The sequence below is a fragment of the Canis lupus genome, chromosome 25 (genome assembly GCF_011100685.1).
Source record: "Canis lupus familiaris isolate Mischka breed German Shepherd chromosome 25, alternate assembly UU_Cfam_GSD_1.0, whole genome shotgun sequence".
Lineage (NCBI taxonomy): Eukaryota > Metazoa > Chordata > Mammalia > Carnivora > Canidae > Canis > Canis lupus.
In genome coordinates, this window is record NC_049246.1 from 5744592 (window position 1) to 5765569 (window position 20978).

General features: G+C 37.1%; 1 pseudogene; it reads left to right on the top strand.

The window, feature by feature from the left end:
* Positions 1 to 246: 246 nt before the first annotated feature.
* Positions 247 to 14964, top strand: LOC102154575 (annotated as a pseudogene).
* Positions 14965 to 20978: the final 6014 nt, after the last annotated feature.

Below are 20978 nucleotides of genomic sequence, written 5' to 3' on the forward strand. Positions count from 1 at the left end.
CAGTGTTGAAATGATTCGTTCGCCAACCTAGACAATGCATTTTCTTAAATCTCTGTATGTGTGCCAACGAAAGACGTAATTCTCAGCTTTGCACATTTGATTCTTTGAGAAAGGCATAGGCTATAAAAAGGAAATCACAATGTGATTTCCCCATAGGGATAAGGAGTTGTGGAAACATTCTAAAGGGAGGGGATGCTGTGGATCACCTCAAAGATGAAGAGGACTGCAACAATTAGGGAAGACAAGATGGGTGGGAACGAGAATACATTCAGGGAAGAACAGCATGAATCAAGAGCCAGGGTGTGGAAGTGCCCAGAATGTTTTAGGGAACAGGCCACAGGAGAGTTTTTGTGGGAGATTCACATGGGTGATGAGGAACCCTAACTTAAATAATTAGAATTAGGGCTCATGAGGGGAAACACTTTTCTCACACTCTTCCTTTGATAATAGGGACTCTACCAACACTTCTAACTTCTCCGGAATGCATCTAGGAAATAGCATCTCTGGCCTCTACCTATCAGTTGCCAGTAGCCTCTAAACTTGAACTCTTTCACTCTCTCCTCACAGGAAGGAGTGGCCAGCCTGATGTCTTCACTCTTGCTCTCTCACTGACAACAGAGCCATGCATTTTCTGCCTGCTTTTGCAGCCTTTGGCAAGCATCTCCATGCAGAGAGAAGGCCTGGGTTTCCCTAGCTGCTTGTTTCTACTTCTATCCCAGCTTCGAACAAGGCTTTTATCACATTAAATGTGTGATTAAGTTAATATATAGAATAAAACAACCATTTTTAGGGAAGCTTACATGAAATGGTTGTGAATAATTTTCCTCATTTCAAACACATGTGTTCTCTTAGATCTTTTCAGGCTCCAGAGGACTTGATGAGATTTCTGGTTTTTGTTGTTGTTCATTTGTTTTCTTTCTTTCTTTCTTTCTTTCTTTCTTTCTTTCTTTCTTTCTTTCTTTCTTTCTTTCTTTCTTTCTTCCTTCCTTCCTTCCTTCCTTCCTTCCTTCCTTTCTCTCTCTCTCTCTCTCTCTCTCTCTCTTTCTTTCAAAAGCATGTGCTCTGATACTATTTCATTGTTAACTTGAACAGAGTTCACTGTTTGCTCCAGCTATGGAATTCAGTGGACTGAAAATAAGCTAAGGTCTCAGAAATAATTGAATTTGAAAATCATCCTGATTCTTTCCCTGAGTCATGCAATAAAGATCTCCTGCCAAACGTGGGCCTTCATCCAGGCTCCTCTGGGTATGTCTTTGATCCTCCGCCCTCCCTCTCCTACCCCTTCTTCTTGTATGTAACAGACAGGAGACCTGCATAGGCATTCTGCTCTGCTCTGTCACACCCACTCACACCCACACCCACACACGTTACTTCTAGGCAGGTCACCGATAGGTAAAGAGCAGCCTTTTGGAGCAGCAACTCATTCTTTCCCATCGAGGCAGTGAGCAGGCTGGAGAATGAGCATCAGAGGAGGGCTGGAAGAGGTCTGGGTTTGCATGGCAGTTGTTCTCCAATGACTGACTCTGTTGTGTTTCATGCTATACTCTACCTTCTAGTCCAATTGTGCATCTTCAATCTTTTCTTAGATCCATTTGTTTTTCCCTGACTTGTAGGACAATCGATCTAAATGTTCATAGAACAACCATGGCTATTTATTTTCAAAGTAAGTAGTTGACGTTATAGGCATAACTTAAAAATCAGTTAGGTAATTGCTGGTAGACAGCTGTAAACCTGAGGATGATTTAGTCTGGTTTATATTTATTCTCAAGGACTAGAAATTTAAATATAAACTTCTTTGGAATGTTTAAGACACCAACATATGATTCTTTGCTAAAGCTCCAAATAAATGATGTCCTGCCTGTGTTTACAAAATCAGTAAAAAAAAAAAAAAAAAAAAAAAAAAAAAAAAAAGGACTACAGGTGTTTATCTGGCCAATTTAGCCAAATCAGGATAAATTGCTTTTAAATTAATCTTTATATCATTCCTTAGGAAGATGGATTTAATGCTCCCCCTCCCAAATGTGTATTCTTGTTAACTTTATGATCTTAGTTCAAGTTTTTCATCACTCAAAGTAGATATACAGCATGCCTCTTTTCCTTTCCTTTTTTTCACCAACATTTAAAAAGCTGTTTTAGATGAATTGAATTTTACAACTGTGTAAGAAGTTTGAACAATAATTTGGTTATTTTGTTTACCAAAGCCATTGGAAATAGTTAATTGTGAATATACTGGGATATGAGCCATTTCCAATTCAAACGAGTAATCATAGATATTTGGGAGAGATGTGTGGAAAGCTGTGATAAGGGATAATAGTGATCACCAAGCATCATTAGGCATTTACAGTTTCACTTAAATAAGACAATAAACTTTTGTTTTCTAGACATAAATATTTACATAGAACCAGCATATCTTCATTTGTTTCATTTATCAAACAGTTACAACTACCACTTATTTTGGGTTTTATATGTATTGTCAGGCTGGTTACTTATTATTCCCATTTCATAGATGAGAAAACCAAGGTGCATATCTCTCATTTTCTTCTCAGTTCTACTTCTGAAGAGTAAAATTCACAATTTAGATTTAATGGGGCCATCTCTGAAGTACCACCTCCTACTGTCAGGAAAGAATTTTTTTGATTTGTGAAATTTGTGTCTTCAACTAACCTGGAATTTAACTAAACTCTAGAATTGATCAGGGCTCAATGGGCTAATAGCTTCTTGTGACATATATGAACTTGAAAGAAAAGTACAAAAAAAAAAAAAAAAGAAAGAAAAGTGCTCTAAATATGAAATCAAATGTACAACATTATTAGAATCTGTAGTATTTTATCCAGTTTTGAGAGTTACAGTAAGTCTTGAATGTAAAATCTTCCACTTCACAGTGGAAGACTGTACACTGTTGATATGAATAGAACAATATTTGTTTACTATACTGAGTTTTACATATTTTTGATGAAAGAGTATTTTAGAAAAAAAATCTGACGTAGATAAATTTATCTTTAATAATTTTACTTTATCTTTATTTTCAGAAAATGTCATGAACACAAACTTACAAAAATTTTAAAATATATAAAATTGAAAAACAAGTCTGCTCTCTGCTACATATTACAATTCCCAGTTCCCCTTCTTAGAGTCAACTACTTTAAGCAAAGTGCCATGTATCCTTCCACAACCTTATGCATATACAAGTGTCTGTCTTTGTTTTTTTTTTTTTTGTCTTTGTTTTTTTAATTTTTATTTATTTATGATAGTCACACAGAGAGAGAGAGAGAGAGAGAGAGAGGCAGAGACATAGGCAGAGGGAGAAGCAGGCTCCATGCACCGGGAGCCCGACATGGGATTCGATCCCTGGTCTCCAGGATCGCGCCCTGGGCCAAAGGCAGGCGCCAAACCGCTGTGCCACCCGGGGATCTCTGTCTTTGTTTTTTAAACACAAAATATAAGCAAGCTATTCAAACTGCTCCTCACATTGATTTTTTTGCTAAACAGTGTATCTGGTAGATTGTTTCATAGTAGTTTATAATTTGCTTTTCATCTCTTTAAAAATCTGTAAAATATTCGGTCGTATGAATGGACCATAATTTATCTAACAGGACTTTGATTTAATAATCATGCAGATAAATAAACAGAAACACTTCCATTTTTTTCTCTCTTCCTTTTATTTTGTGTGGTGGGGTTTGGCTCATCATGACGTGTATGTCACTTCTCAGCCACACTCTGCCTCAGCAAATAATCTTTATGACATGGGGTTACTTTTCCTCATTTCCACAATCTCAAATTATTTGCTAACTCACATTGACAATGAATAGAGGATTTGGGATCTTTGTCATAATTTGTTGAAAACTAAGGTGAAGTTCATTGGTCTAGGAGTCTTGAACCACTGTATCATGGAAATCGTTTCCATCCTGTCACTTCTGCCCAGGAGGGAGTCAGTATTTTGTTATGACTGTCTCCATTTGGATAAATTAACGAATCCACACAATTTTTAATAAAATTGCTTATTGATTCCACCGATGAGCTTTGTCAGAGTCAACATATAAATATCAGCATGTAAATGTCTGAGTTATGAAAATTCTCTATAACTTCCTCTTCAATTCAGCAAAAATGCTTTTAAGTATCTGCCCTGTTGCTAGTGACAGGTTAGGTGTGGAGATACAAAGGTAAGTAGGGCATGGTTTTTGTCTGCATAAGATTTGCTTTAAGGTTTCGGAAATAGGTACAGATCTTGTATTTTAGATATAGTAACTTGTACTTTTTCAAAGGAGGAGGCTTGATTTTGTTTTATGGGGTTTTACATTTGTGGAAAGCTAGCATACACCAGAAAACTAATCATGTTAAACCATGGTAATTGGGATCTAGTTGGATTATCTCAACCACCTCAATGATTATAATCCTCTAGTTCAGACCTATCAGATGGAAAAGTACCTTGTGTATTTCAAGTATGCTATGAGGCATGCTATCTCAGAAGTCACAGGGCAGAAAGGTAAACACATCAAATTACAATGCTTGAGTCACATGGTTTATTAAATCAATTTAAAACATACAATAACAAGCAAGGCCAAAGAGAAGAGGCAAATTAACATTCCTGGATTAGGGTATGAGCAGATGGAGAGACTCTAAACCCTGAGTCCTGGGAGTCAGACATATCCTGTCTCTCTCTACCATCTTCTCCTCCCTGCTAGCAAGTTGTGTTACGAGAACCAGAGGTGAGGTTTGAGATAGGGGTTCACAGAAAGAAGGGATCCTGGGCCAATGATATGTATTCACTCTAGGAAAGCCACTCAGGGCTAAGAACATCTGTAATGAGCTGTAGCTTGTCAATTAGCCTGCTAAGTAGCCACAAGTCTTACGTGCATTTTTTGGGTAGAGTGTACATGGGGTCAGCATGAGGCTATCCTGAATGTCACCACTGGGTGATTGATTTTGAGAGTGACATAGTTGTCATCTCAGGGGTGGCTTGATTTGGTCTTTTTTTACACCTTTTTATTTCTAAACAAAACTCTTGATTTTTATTTATTCCTTTAATTGGCTGTTGACACATCTTACAGTTTACTAACTTACTGTCTAAATTTAACATACCACATGAATTCTACCTATGTCTCACAAATTACTTGCTTACTCATTATGTGCACAAAATAACATATCCTATGAGTTTTGCCTATTAAAGTTTATACTATACCTAACATTTATTTTTATTTTTATTTTTATTTATTTATTCATTCATGAGAGACACAGAGAGAGAGAGAGAGGCAGAGACACAGGTAGGGAGAGAAGTTCCCTACAGGGAGCAGGGAGCCCGATGTGGGACTCGATCCCGGGACTCCAGGACCACGCTCCGGGCTGAAGGCAGGTGCTAAACTGCTGAGCCATCCAGGATTCCCCTATACCTAACATTTCTTATGAATTCAGTACACCCTATTTGTTTTTTCGTCTTCCACAGCAGAACTGAATATTCTCAAACAACATGGGACGTGCACATGGTAAGACCTGGATCTTGAATTCCAAACCCATGTTGCACTTGGGTATTGAGACTCAATATCAGTAGCTTCAAGTTAAACTCATCAGCTTTCACTATAAAAACTTCCTGGATTATTTCTATAATGATTAATGACACGAATTTCTACCCCAATCTGAAAATGCTCTTTATCTCTCCTCTCTCTTTATCAGAACCATGGAAGACTTCTGCTTGTATCTCAAAAATACCTTTTTTTTGGCTGCTATTTCCATTGTTTCAGGATGTTTCCACTTAGCTGGTTTTTTTTTTTTTTTTTTTTTGCAGTACAAACTGATTTCTGACTTCCTATCCAGCATCCTCCCATCCTGGATGGGATGACTTGCCATTTTTCCTAAATACCATGCATATTCATACATTTGAGGATTAGCATATTGAAATATTTTTAATTTTGAAATATGGATTCACAGGTATTTGCTTATTTGACAGAGAGCTCCTGTGTATCCTGCACCCAGTTTCTACCAGTTACATTTTTTTTAACTTTTCACTTTTTTTCTTGAACTCTAAGTTTTTTATTTTAATTCCAGTGTAGTTAACATACAGTGTTGTATTAGTTTCCAGTGTAAAATATAGTGACTCCACATTTCTATATGTTATTCAGTGCTCATCATGTTTTTTTTTTTTTTAAGATTTTATTTATTTATTTATTTATGAGAGACAGAGAGAGAGAGAGAGAGAGAGGCAGAGACACAGGCAGAGGGAGAAGCAGGCTCTATGCAGGGAGCCCGATGCAGGACTCGATCTAGGAACTCCAGGATCACACCCTCGACTGAAGGCAGGTGCTAAACCGCTGGGCCACCCAGGGATCCCAGTGCTCATTATGTTAAGTGTATTCTTTAATCCCCATTATCCATTTCACCCATCCCTCTACTTACTTTCCCTCTGGCAACCATCAGTTTGTTCTCTCTAGTTAAGAGTCCATTTCTTGGTTTCTCTCTCTCTCTCTTTCTTCCTCTTGTTCATTTGTTTTGTGTCTTAGAATGCACATATGATATTTGTCTTTCTCTGACTGACTTATTTCACTTAGCATAATATTCTCTAGTTCCATCCATGTTGTTGCTAATGGCAAGATTTTGTTCTTTTTTATGGCTGAGTAATATTCCATTGTATATAGATGTGCCACTTCTTTATTCATTCATCTATTGATGGATGCTTGGGCTGCTTCCATAATTTGGCTATTATAAATAATAATGCAATGAGGTACATATTCTTTTTATGTTTGGAATATCCCTTTCTTTCTAATTACCTGGCATATTCTTCATTATCCTTCAATATCCAGCTCAAAGTCATAAAGCTTTCCCAACTTTCTTCCCACTAGTGCTGAATTAATCACTTCTTTTTTTTTTAATGCTTTGTTCCATATTTTATCATAACTATCTTCTCTGACCATCCATGACCTCTTTAAGGATAAAGACTGCATTATATCCATCTTTGAACTCCTAGGACCTAGCTCAAAGCATGACATATATCAAGTATCTGATAAAATATGGTGAATTTAATGTAAATTATATTTCAAGTAGGGATGTAAAAATCCAATTATACAAAATAGAGGCTTTTGGCGGGTGATGTTTTAATGAGGGATATTACTATAGATTCCTTCTAATATGATCTTTCCTAGAGAATTTAAAAGATAATTCAATTTTCAAAAAAAATGTACTATTATGTTCATGAATACATTTACTAAGTAATAGGAGATTAATACTGGAATACATATTCCATTGGAAAATTCCCATCTAAAATGAGGAACCAGCTTTATTCTCTCTCTCCTTGTTCCAAATATGTAGTAATAACATCACTCCTAGATTGGGGATTCCCACTTCATGCTCTGCTTCGTGCTTCATCCTCCAGTAGAAAAATTGCATGAGATCTGAATGCATGTAGGCCCCTCCAGGCTTTGCATATCAAGGAGGAGGCCACTTGAACATGTTGGCTGACCTCAGTCCCTCTTCAAAATCTCTTAAACCTTGTCTCACTTGTGCCCTTGATCAAGACCTCTAATCTTTTGCCTCTCTGCCCACAGCAGGAATCTCTACCCTGGAGGCATCTGGCTGCTATGGCTGTAGGTAGCACTTGTGAGAACTTCAGTGTGTTAGGGTGGGAGCACAACACTCTTTTTGTCAGTGTGTCCATTCTCATCTTCTAGCTCACCAGTGCTACACTGAGGTTGTGATGGAAACAGTGATTTCCAGCCATCACATTCTCCGAAATTGTTGATTAATAACTTTAAAAAACAACAGGTATTATGCTGACACTGTGGTTGTTAAGACTGTGATGGCAGGAAAAAGAGGAAGAAATTGTTGGCAAGACACTGATACAGACAGAGGAAATAGGTACATGTGGTGCTTCCCGTATGTATGCTCACTCCTTCAGCCACCACTGATTGAAGGACCCACCACCACCACCACAGGCTGCCCCGGCTTGCTCCATCACGTCTTAACCTGGTCATGTCTCTGGACACTGGTGCAGCCACTTTCTATTCTTCATACTCTCCAGCTTATTACCAGAATCTTGTAAGTTTCTGCATCCAAATGGCATTCCCTTCCCTTCCCTTTTTTAAAAAATATTTTATTTATTTATTCATGAGAGACACACAGAGAGAGAGGGAGTCTGGCAGAGACACAGGCAGAGGGAGAAGCAGGCTCCATGCAGGGAGCCCGACATGGAACTCAATCCCGGCCCTCCGGGATCACGCCCTGGGCCGAAGGCAGGCGCTCAACCGCTGAGCCACCCAGGCATCCCCCCTTCCCTTTTTTAGGAAGGTTAGTCTGAGTCTCCTAGATGGGTTGGGATTAGATACCATTTTATCTTCTCTCTCTCTCTCTCTCTCTCTCTCACACACTCTGTCTTTTCCAACTTTGTTTATTCCCAAGGCCCCTGCACAAACTCTTCTTGTCTTCATCAATCCAAGTACTAAAAGCTGCCATGCATATCACTTCTCACCTTTGTCCAAGTATTAAAAGCCTCCAAGCAATTGTACATTAGGCATAGTTGGGAGGTCCTGCTGCAGGTTACAGATAGAATGTAGGGCTGTTATTCCCATGATCATGCTCCCTATTAATGAATAAAACCATGTTCTGAACATTTAACACAGCTTCTTTTTGTCTTTGATCTCTTGATAAGTTAAAAAATCATAATAAAGTATGGATTTTTTTTTGACAAGTGAAATATTTCTTTACCTGTGAATCAGAAACAAGAGAATTAGCCTTCATGTTCTCCTGTTGACCTCAGTAGCAACTGGTATTGTTTGGAAATGATCACACAGGCATTTCTACCCTGGGCACTGAAATTACTTTTCTCTCTTTTCATTCTCTGACATCTTAGAAGTGAAAACAAGGACTTTTCATCTGTTTAGGGACAAAGAAGCAATGGAGTGAGTGACACAGCACTTTTATTCTTGGCAAGGCTTGACATGGAAAGAGCAGTGGGAGATAACTTTCAAGTGGGCCTTAGGAGGAAATCCAAAGGACTGCCTTTCTGCAGGGTCAAATATCTCTATCCTGAGTAAATCATTCAAAGCACCAGGGCTAGAGGCAAGTCGGTGCTGTCAGCTGGCACATGCTGTTAGCTGTCACCTTCTGTTCGGTTAAGCAGAAGAATTTACAAGAATAGCGCGATTCATTGAATAAAATAGTTCATTAAGGTAAAATTAAATGGCTAGGAAATCAAGTCAGCATTTTAGAACTGCTACAATAAAATGAGTACTTTGTAATATGATGCTTTAGAATTCATATTCTAAGCAATATTATCTTGATTATTTGTGGAGAGCCTGTGTGAAGAAAATCCAGTGAAGAACCTTAGGAAGCAATAAGAAGCCTTTATTCTGTAGAAGCCTTTTTTTCATCGATTTTTATACCACGCTAGTACTCTTGGCTGATTGTGAAGGTAAAACACTAGAAACAGTTTTCATCTAAAGAAATAATAGAAGGGCCTAAGTTTTTGTTCTTTAAAAGGGGTTATTTTGAGTCAAATTTTATCCCAAGTATAGTTATTGTATCCCACATAGGCACCATTCTCTTGTTGATTGTGCTATTTGGGGCCATCTTGCTCTGCATATGTACAAAGTCTTCTCTTTGGAATCCATGAATTTCAGATAGAGAAAGCAAGGAGAACAATGGGATTTGAACATCTTATTTCTGTATTTCTTGTTAGAGTCCCTAAACTTACTAGATTTGTTGGGTGTAGTCAGAATGATTTTTTAATCTCATTGAAATATCCTGTACACAATTTACATTTATTGATTACCAGTGCTGTGGTGGTAGGTTTCTCTGAGCAAGAAAGTTCTCTGAGATACTCCAGATTAGTGCTGTCCAACAGAGATACAATGCAAGCCTCACATATAATTTAAAATCTTCTAGTAGTTACATTAAAAAAGCTAAAAAGGGATACATAAATTTTAATAGTGTATTTTGTTTAATTCAATGTATCTAAAATATCATTTCAATATGTAATCAAAATGTAAAAAATGGAGATATTTTACACTTTTTTATTGCACTAAGTCTTCAATATTCAATGTGTATTTTATGCGATCTAAATTTGGACTAGCCATATTTCAAAACCACATGTGGTTAGTAGCTACCATGTTAGATAGCACAGCACTGGAGGATAATAAGTGTAATAAAATTAGTGCAAGGTCTAAATATATACGTAACTATAAATAATTTTAAAACATTTCCTACTTCTAACAATGTTGGATTTTCTGAACATGAATGTTTTGTTTTTATTTATATTCTGAAGTCTTATAGGTAGTAAGCATGTTATAGGTGATGGTTATATGAAATAAATTTAATTTAAAAATGCATTAAAATATAGGCACAACTTTTATTTTTTACATGTAGGCTTATTTACATCTATCAACTGAATTTCTCTGTTTTTCTTAATTTTGATCTATAGCTATTTTTGCAAAAACTTCATCACCTCTTAATAGTTTAGGATTCTTAATTTTTTAAAACATATATTGAAAGAATGAATTCAAAAGCCTAGCAATTTTAGAGGCAACATTATGAACCTTTCACTATTTCACTTCTGACATGTATGGTTTTTAATTTACATTTAGAAACACAATCACTTGCTTTTCTCTTTGATTATCTGACTGCTGTTGAGATAAATGCAGGACATTCTTCATTAATCTCACTTTTTCTTTCCATTTAAAATTCCCTTCAAGTCAAATTCACCTTTGAAAACTTAGACTGACTTATCTCCTAAAACTTCTCTAGAATAAACCCATAACATTTGTGGATCTAACATGAAATCTTATTTTCTTTAAATATTGTAGACACATGTTCTTTAATAGTGATGAAAGGCACTATTTCTAAGTGACCTTTGAAATCAGGGAGTGGACTTAGAACTTCATTGGTTGTGAGACTAGGTGTGGCAATCAGTCACTAAGAAGCACTATGAGATGGTGCCTCACTGTCCTGGTTTTCTCAGCTCCCCTTTGTCATGCACTCATTCTGGGGAAAAGATGATAGCTTTCTTTTTGTGAAAAATAGCCACTGGGTTAAGTGGCCCTTGAGTGCAATTCCTACTAGAGAGAGAAGTGAGGAGAAGTTAAAAAGTTTTAAATAGTTATTTGATAGAAAAGAGAGAATTTGGATAAATTGAGAATATGATATGGAATATTAATGCAGAGATGTAACAAACTGCCATATGGAAGCAAAAAAATAAGTGATATATGAAATTAGTTCAGTTAGAGTTCCTGTGGGTGAGAGGCCTCTATCTTTTAAGTTAGAGGCAAGTAAGCTTTTTCTGTAAAGGTCCATACAGTTAATATTTTAGGCTTTGTGGACCATATGGTCTCTGTCAGAACTACTCCGCTGTTGTAGCTCAGAAAGCAATCATAGACAACACACAGATGAACATGGTTGTATTCCAATAAAACTTTGTTTATAAACAGGTGGCTGTCTGGCTTTGACCCGCGTAACCCCAGCATAAGAAATAAACATTTACAAAGGGCTGCCTGGTAGCTACACCGCTACTTTTACCTCCTCCTATAGCTGTATACTACTTTCACCTCCTGCTGCTTCTTGGGAATATCCTCACAATGGAAATGACTTTCTCCTAAATCACACTTCCTATAAGAAGGTATGTGTTTCATGGGCACATTTCCATACCCCAAAGTAACTATTTTATTAGGTAAGGTATGAGTCTTTAACAGAGACCTGAAATTATAGTAGCATAAGCAAGATAGTAACTTTCCACGTGTCGGCAGTATATGGCTTGATATAGTGACTGCAGGTGTTACCTCACCGTCATTCCCTCTTGGCTCACCCTCACCCAGTTGTCCTTGGAACCAAAAGGAAGGGGAAAGAGTACAACCTGGAAGTTGCTCCCATAGCTTCCTCTGATAGCTCATTGGTCAGCACTTAGTCAAATAGCCCCATCTATCTGCAAGAGAGGCTGAAGGCAGAGTACTTATTCTGGGCAGCTGCATGCCTAATAAATTTCTAGGCTAGGCTTCTACTACTACTACTACTACTACTACTACTACTACTACAACTACTACCACTACTATTACTACTACACAGCAGATGAATGTAGCTGCAACTCACGTTTCTGCTTTAATCTTATATTTATACAATAATTAAGAGCCTGAAAGAAGTTACTTCCATTTTAAAGTTCTATTTTTACTATATTTCAGGTGACAAATGATATACTGTTGTACTGAGAATAGAGGCTGTTCTAAGTCTTCAGACACAAATAACAGGAAGCCACTATACACAGTTAGGATACTGTTTGATGTGGCAGATATCTTGCATACACCACCACTCTTCTCTTCTGAGCCTACAGGAGACAGGACTAGTAAATCACAGCATTCCTTCCCCCTGAACTCAGACTTGGCTTAAAACCCTCTATAGCCTTCTCTAGACAGCCTCTACCAATCAGGTAGTATTGCCATGCCATCAGCGATTTATTTGCCTTTCTTGGCTTAAAGTTTTACCATTTTTCTTTTTGTGCCTTTGACACCAGTCTTATCTAAGGATGGTAACATGGCAAACAATGAATTGAATGTTGTTTTTTGACTTTTAAGACAAATATCGTCTCAACTTTTGTCAAATTTTCATCTTATTTCCAGATCTTGTTATTTCCATGATTAAATCTCATTTTTATATAACTAACTTTAGACACAAGACCAAAGTTGGAATAATTTTATTCAATCTCTTAACTATAACTAGAGAAACTGAAACCCCAAAAAAGATGAAATAATTTACTTATGGGCACATAGCAGCACTGCAATGAGGCTCCTGACCCCCTAACTCCTATTCTAGTAGCTTTACTTTGCAAAGGTCAAATCAGAAGTGACTACAGTAATTAAATATCGGTAATAATTGTGATAGCAATGGGGTGATATTAATAATGGAACTTCAATTTCTCATTTCTGTTTCTTGCATTTATAGGCAAAGGCCAACATATTTTACCTTTTCCTATGTAAAAGAAGTGGTATCCTAAGCAATCCTTACTCCAATGTTTGTTGCTTCTAGAACTTTCCAAATTTAATAAAATGGATTTGACATTGTGAAAGATAGGATTTGAGGACTGCTTTCTAGGACATTTATATTTTGGTTATGCTATAAGGAATGGTGTAGCTGTTCTTGTAATACCTTGGCATTTCCTGTTTTAATAGGATGCTTTTATGTGAGATTGAAAGCACTGACTTCTGTAGAATATTTTCCAGATGAATTTCTAATAGCAATTTGAATTCTTTTTAGCGTATTTTGACCCATGGGTCTATTAGGTTATGTTGCTTCTCATTTTATTCAGATCCCTTTGTCCATCCAAAATTGTTTATGCTCTCTCAGGGAAGGTTGCACACTTCAGTTCCCCTTATATGTGAACAGTTTCTCAGCAGGAGTGCTACTTAAAAGATGACTGTACATGAAAACTCTCATCAATAGGCAGGTGGAGTTAGATTATCTCATTCTTTCAAGAGAGGAATAAAACAAACAAAAAAACTCAGCAAAAATAACTTAAAAAAAAGAGAGACCAATTATAGACCAAGCAAATCTTACTATAGCGTCTATAGCTAAGAAATTATATATTAACTAAAACCAGATTTTAAAAGACTAACTAAATCTTCCCATTACAAGTCCATTAAGTACCAAAAATTATGGCTTTCACATGACAGGGAAAATTAGTCTAGTATAATAGACCAAGGGAAATTTTGATAAGGGGAATTTCTTGATTTAACTATTAATTAAAAAGTTTGAGACGCAAGGATTGTCCTCTTTTCTTCTTTCAGTGTGGAGGAAGGAGCTTGAAAGCAGTAAAACTTCATGACCATAACAAAAAGGCAGAAAATTTCAGTGTGATGGACCCAAACCTTGAGCTTAGCTGTATTTACCAGACCTGGAAGGTTCATTTTTTAAAAAACAACTATTTAATGAGCATTTACTATGAGTTAGGTAACATGGCACCCAAAGTTGGAAAGTAAAAATCATAGCCTTCAGAAGCCCACCATTTCATGTGCAAGGCAAACAAAGGAGCAAATAATCTTAATATGACATAGTCAAACTGCTGTGGAAAAAGCAAGTTCTGCTTGAATGTTGACAAAGGAGACAGCGCTGGAGCTGGCTGGATGGCTCTGTGAGTTCATGAAGCAGAGGAAGTGGGACAAAGAATCAGAGGCTAAAGCAATGTATATAAAGGCATGGAAGTGTGAAAAAGCATATGGCCTTTAACTGTATAGTGCGGCAGGGGTAAAGGTGACAGAGTGTGGCAAGGGATTGTGTTCAATAACTTAGTAAATATGACTTGGGTGACTATTTAGCTTGGGCACTGTGCAGAGACATGTATAGGGTGCTGGGATAAATGCAACTTAGTTCAGTACTTGAGGCATTAACAAAGGAGACACAGGTCACAGATAAATCACGTTTGGGTGAAGACATGGTAAGCATAACAACAGAAGAAATGTTGGGTTCTTTCTCTCTCACAAAGAAGTGAGAATCTGCTCCCATGCCAGGCATCATCCTGTTGGCCGGGAAACCTACAAAGGTGAGAAATAGCACACACTGCCTGTTTGCAAGGACCACACGATTTAGTGATTTGGCCCGTGACCTTCCAGCACAAGGTTCTGCAGGTCCAGTTGGGGATGATAAGTTTCATTGACAAGCCACAATTATGGGACCTAATGACAGCCCATATCAAGGTGGTGTTTTCTTTCTGACAATTCATTTTCCTATGGACTACCCTACCCCTTCAAACCACCTAAGGTTGCATTTACAACAAGAATTTATCATCCAAATATTAACAATAATGGCAGCATTTGTCTCAATATTGTAAGATCACAGTGGTCTCCTGCTTTAACTATTTCTAACGTTCTTTTATCCATTTGTTCACTGCTATGTGATCCAAACCCAGATGACCCCCTAGTGCCAGAAATTGCACGGATCTATAGAACAGACAGGGATAAATACAACAGAGTATCTCGGGAATGGACTCAGAAGTATGCCATGTGATGCTACCTTAAAGTCAGAATAACCTGCATTATAGCTGGAATAAACTTTAAATTACTGGAAAAAAAGTAGTTTTTTTAGTAGTGAGGGTGACAGACAGATCAAGCAGTTACAACAACATGTATACACCAGCAACTGTGACGAATGTCATCCAGGAGGTACAGAGTCCTAAACAACCTATAGTGCAGGATTATATTCTAATCAGGCAGGACAGGGAAAATGATATTTATCACCCCTCTTCTTACATAATAGTTTTCCATGCTTGAATTCTTAATTTGCTTGATCAAACTTGGAGTTCATCTCAAGTAGAATTTGAAAGATTACCTGGGTAACAGCTTGTCAGAGCCCTTGCATCTCCCAGAATATTTGTCTTCCACTTTCATAAATGACCAACAGCACTTGTACAGAAAAGTCTGAAGTTAGAATTTCCCTCTCTTAAAACTCTTTTAGAATTTGAGTTCTTGGGACGCCTGGGTGGTTCAGTGGTTGAGCGTCTGCCTTCGGCTCAGGGCGTGATCCCGCCGTCCAAGGGTGGAGTCCCACATCGGGCTGCCTGCAGGGAGCCTGCCTCTCCCTCTGCCTCTGCCTCTGCCTCTACCTCTCTCTCTCTCTCTGTGTCTCTCATGAATAAGTAAATAAAATCTTAAAAAAAAAAAAAAATTTGGGACACCTGAGTGGCTCAGCGGTTGAGCATCTGCCTTTGGCTCAGGGCGTGATCCCGCGGTTCAGGGAGCGAGTCCCACATTGGGCTTCCTGCAGGGAACCTGCTTCTCCTTTTGCCTACGTCTCTGGCTCTCTCTCTGTATCTCTCATGAATAAATAAATGAAATCTTTAAAAATAAAAAATAAAAATAAAAAAATAAAAAAAAGAATTTGAGTTCTTGTCATCTGACAATATGATTTAGAACAGATGTTTTCCCCTTTACGTAAACTTATTACTTCTGTCTGAATCTTACAGGTTTTTAAAAAACGATTAAAAAAATTCATTTACGAGAGAGAGAGAGAGAGCACACGAGTGAGGGGTAGGGGCAAAGGGAGAGGGAGAAGCAGCCTCCTCGAGAGCAGGGAGCCCCATGCAGGGGCTCAGGCGGCTTGATCCCAGGACCCTGGGATCATGACCTGAGTTGAAGGCAGATGCTTAACCGACTGAGCCACTCAGGCTGTGAATCTCACAGTTTTTAAATTAAAACAATTCTAGCAGTTTCTATAAAAACTAAACATACTCTTAGTATATAATCCGGCAATCACTCTCTTTAGCATTTTCCCAAATGAACTGAAAACTTACATCCACACAAAAACCTGCACACAAATGTTAATAACAACTTTATTTATAGCTGCCAAAACGTAGAAGCAAAGTGAATAGATAAATAAGCTGTGGTACACCTAGATGTTGGGATATTAAGCAGTGCTGAAAAGAAATGAGCTATATCAAACCCTGAAAAGATGTGGAGGGAGCTTAAAGGCATATTACTAAGTAAAAGAAGCTGATGAAAAGACTAATCATTATATGATTACAAACTATGACATTCTGTGAAAGGCATAACTGTGCAGATAGTAGAAGGATCAGTGTTTGCTAGGGTTTGTAGGGAGGAATAAGCAGAGCACAAAGGATTTTTAGGGCAATGAAACTCTCCTGTATGATAACTACAATAGCAGATACATGCCATTATGCATTTCCCAAACCCATAGAATGTACAACACTAAGTGTGAACCAAAATTTTAACTATGGGTAGAACTTTGGGTAGAAATGATATGTTAATGTAGGTTCACTGATTGTAGTAAGCATACTACTGTGGTGTGGGATGTTAACAGTGCGGCAGGCTGTGCATATGTGGGGACAAGGGGTATGTAGAAATCTCTATGCCTTCTGCTTAATTTTGCTGTGAACTTAGAAGTGCCCTAAAAAATGTCTTCTTAAAAAAAAAAATGGTGAAATTCCTTGTACATAAAAAAATATCTTACTAGGATATCTATAGTTTGCCTAAAGTACTACATCTTCATAGATATTTTGACAATAACCTGGAATTGCTGTTTTGGGGAAACTTAGATGTAATCCTCAACCCAACCTTCCCTCTACTTTTATAATCATCTTTATTATGATGTAATCTTTAGGTCTCTTGAGGATGCAATGCAAGCCCTAGGAGAAAGATTTCAGTGTTTTCATAACTGAATTCATTTTCATTCTACCTATAAATCTTTTAAGAAGGGGGTCCATGAATATATAGCTCTTTCATATAATTTATGAATTATTTTCTGTGTAAGAATTATCAGTACGTTTCAAATTAAGATTAATGTACTCTTAGTCCTTGCTGCCAACAGGTGAAATTTTTCTTTTTAAGATTTTGTTTATTCATGAGAGACACAGAGAGAGGCAGAGACACAGGCAGAGGGAGAAGCAGGCTCCCTTCGGGACACCCCATGTGGGACTCAATCCCAGAACCCTGGGATCATGTCTTGAGCCAAAGGTAGACGCTCAACCACTGAGCCACCCAGGTGCCCCCAGATGAAATATTTTTAAGTGACATATGTTTCTTGCTTTGCATCTTATCTTGGAATCTTGTGTCTTTCCCCTTTAAATATGTGGCATTTGGCTCCCGGATTACTTTTTCACCTTTATTAAGATGTAATTCACATACCATAAAATCTGCTCATTTAATTCTTTTTTTAAAAGTTTTATTTCTTTATTTTTTTTAAAATTTTATTTTTTTACTTATTAGAGACACAGAGAGAGAGAGAGAGAGAATGACAGAGGGAGAAGCAGACTCCATGCAGGGAGCCTGACACAGGACTCGATCCCGGGTCTTCAGGATCATACTCTGGGCCTAAGGTGGTGCTAAACCTCTGAGCCACCGGGGCTGCCCAAAATCTGCTTATTTAAAATATACAATTCAATAGTTCTAGTATATTCACAGAGTTGTGCAATCACCACCAAAATAAAATTTTAGAACATTTTGTCACCCTCCCCTGAAAATCTTATACAATTCAGTAGTCACTACCCTTTGTCCCTTTCCCAACCGTTGGCAATCAATAATATGCTCTCTGTCTCTATAGATTACCTGTTCTAGGCATTTAAATGGATGGGACCATACCTTGTGTAGTCTTTTGTGACTGGCTTCTTTCACTTAGTATGTTTTCAAGATTCATCTGTTCTGTATAGCATTGCTCTTTTTATTAAGTGATATTCCTTTGTAACATTTTGAGGGATGCAAACAGTTTTCAAAAGTGCTTGTACTATTTTACATTTCTGCCTACAAAAAAGAAGGGTTTTAGTTTATCTGTGTTCTCATCAGCACTTGATATTGTCTGGTTTTTGTTTTTGTTTTGAAGTTATTGTTCTAATCATCCTAGCGAGTAGAAAGTGATACCTCATTGTGGTTTTGATATGTATGTCCCTAATGACTAAAAATCTTGAACATCTTTTTATATGCTATTGGCCAATTTTATATTTTCTTTGGAGAAATGTCTATTCAAATCCTTGGCCTATTTAAAAATGTCATTTATAGGGGTGCCTGGGTGGCTTAGTCCTTTAAGCATCTGCCTTCAGCTCAGGTCATGATCCCAGAGTTCTGGGGGGTTGGGGGGGATGGAGCCCCATGTCAGGCTCCCTGCTCAGCAGGGAGTCTGCTTCTCCCTCTCCCTTTGCCCCTTTGCCTGCTTGTGCTCTCTCTCTCAAATAAATTTTTTTAAATGTCATTTATATTTTTATTACTGAGTTTTAAGAGTCTTTATATATTTTGTAAGGATGTTTACGTATGATTTACAAATCTTTTCTCCCAATCTGCAGGTTCTATTTTCACTTTCTTTGTAGTATCACTTGTAGTACAAAGGGTTTAACTTTATGTAGTTCAATTTATCTATTTTTAAAATCTTTTCTCACTTGTGTTTTGGTGTAATATTTAAGAAACGATTGACTAACCCAATGCCATGAAGATTTACTCCTCTGTTTCTTTCTAACAGTTTTATAGTTTTAGCTCATACATTTAGATTTTTGATCCATTTTGATTTCATTTGTATATAAGTGAGATAGTCCAACTTCATTACTTTGTATGTGGGTACCCAGTTGTCTTAGTACCATTGAAAGACTATTCCTTCCTCTTTGAATTATGTTGGCAGCCTTGAAATACAATCAGCCATGATGAGTTTATTTCTGGATTCTCTGTTCTTTTGAATCCATGTACATATCTATTCTTATATCGTTCTACATTGTTTTGATTACTGTAGTTTTGTGATAAGTCTTGAAAATTGTAAGTATGAGTTTTCCGTCTTTGTTCTTCTTTTCCAGGATTGCTTGTACTGGGTCCTTTGGATTTCCATATGAATTTAAGATCAACTTGACAATTTCTGCTAAAAGACAGTATTTTAAGAATTCCAGTGAATCTGAAGATCACTTTTGGGATTTCTGATATTTTAACAATAAGTCTAGTGGTCCATAAATATGGGATATCTTTCCATTTAGACCTTTTCTGATTTCTTTCAGTAATGCTTTGTAGATTTCAATGTAGAATTCTTAAATTTCTTTTGTTGAGTATATATCTAAGAATTTTTTTCTTTTTCACAGTGTTATATATGGGATTATTTAATTTCATTTTCTAATTGCTCATTGTTCATATATATAGAAATAATTGATTTTTTGTATACTGATCATGTATTTTGCCTCTTTGCTGTCATCATTTATACATTGCACACAAATAGTTTTATTTCTTCCTGTCTAATTTGGAAGTCTAGTGCTTCTCTTTTCTTGCCTAATTGCCCTGGATATAAACAGTACAACATGGAATAAAAGGGGCAAAATCAGGAAAAAAAAATCTCTGTTATGATTCTGATTTTAGAAACAATCCAGGTTTTCACCATTAAGTATGATTCTAGGTGTAGGTTTTTCATTGATGTTCTTTATCAGCTTGAGGAGGTTTGCTTCTATTCCTACTTTGTTGAGTGTTTTTAATTGTGAAAGGGTGTTGGATTTTGTTGACTGCTTTTTCCACATCTATTAGGTTGATCATGTCGTTTTTGTTTCTTATTTTATTAAAATGATCTATTACATTGATTTTCCTATCTTGAACCAACTTTGTATTCCTGAGATAAATCCCCTTGGTAATGGTGTATGGTCCTTTTACATATTGCTGAATTTAGTTTGCTAAAATTTTGTTGGGGATTTTTGCCTCTGTATTCACAAGACATTGAGATGTAATTTTATTTTATTTATGTTGTCTTTTTCTGAGTTGAGCAAAAGTAAAATATTGGCCATACAGAATGAATTGGAAGTGTTTTCTAATATTTTTGAGTGAGTTTGTGAAGGATTGGTATTCTTTTTTTTAATGTTTGACAGAATTCATCAGTGAAGCCATTTGAACATAGGCATTCTTTGTAGTAAGTTTTAATATTATTCTTTATGTCTGTTTATTTGTTATAAGTCCACTTGAAATTTTCATTTCTTCTTAAGTTTTGATAGTTTGTGTCTTTCTAGAAATTTGCCTATTTTATCTAAGTTATCAAACTATTGACTATTTTATCTAAGTTATCAAACTGTTGACTGGGAAGGCTGGGTGGCTCAGTGGTTGAGGTCTGCCTTTGGCTCAGGGAATGATCCTGGGGTCTGGGATCCAGTTCTACAGCAGGCTCCTTGCAGGAAGCCTGCTTCTCCCTCTGCCTATGTCTCTGCCTCTTTTTCTGTGTCACTCATGTTTAAATAAAATCTTAAAAAGGAACTGTTGGGATCCCTGGGTGGCGCAGCAGTTTGACGCCTGCCTTTGGCCCAGGGCACGATCCTGGGGACCCGCGATCGAATCCCACGTTGGGCTCCCAGTGCATGGAGCCTGCTTCTCCCTCTGCCTGTGTCTCTGCCACTCTCTCTCTCTCTCTGTGTGACTATCATAAATAAATAAAAATGAAAAAAAATAAATAAAAAGAAACGACAATTTTTCATAGTATACTTTTGTAATCTTTTTATTTCTGTAATGTCAGGTTTATTAATTTGAGATCTTCTTTTCTTTAAGACAGGCATTTAAAGCTATACATTT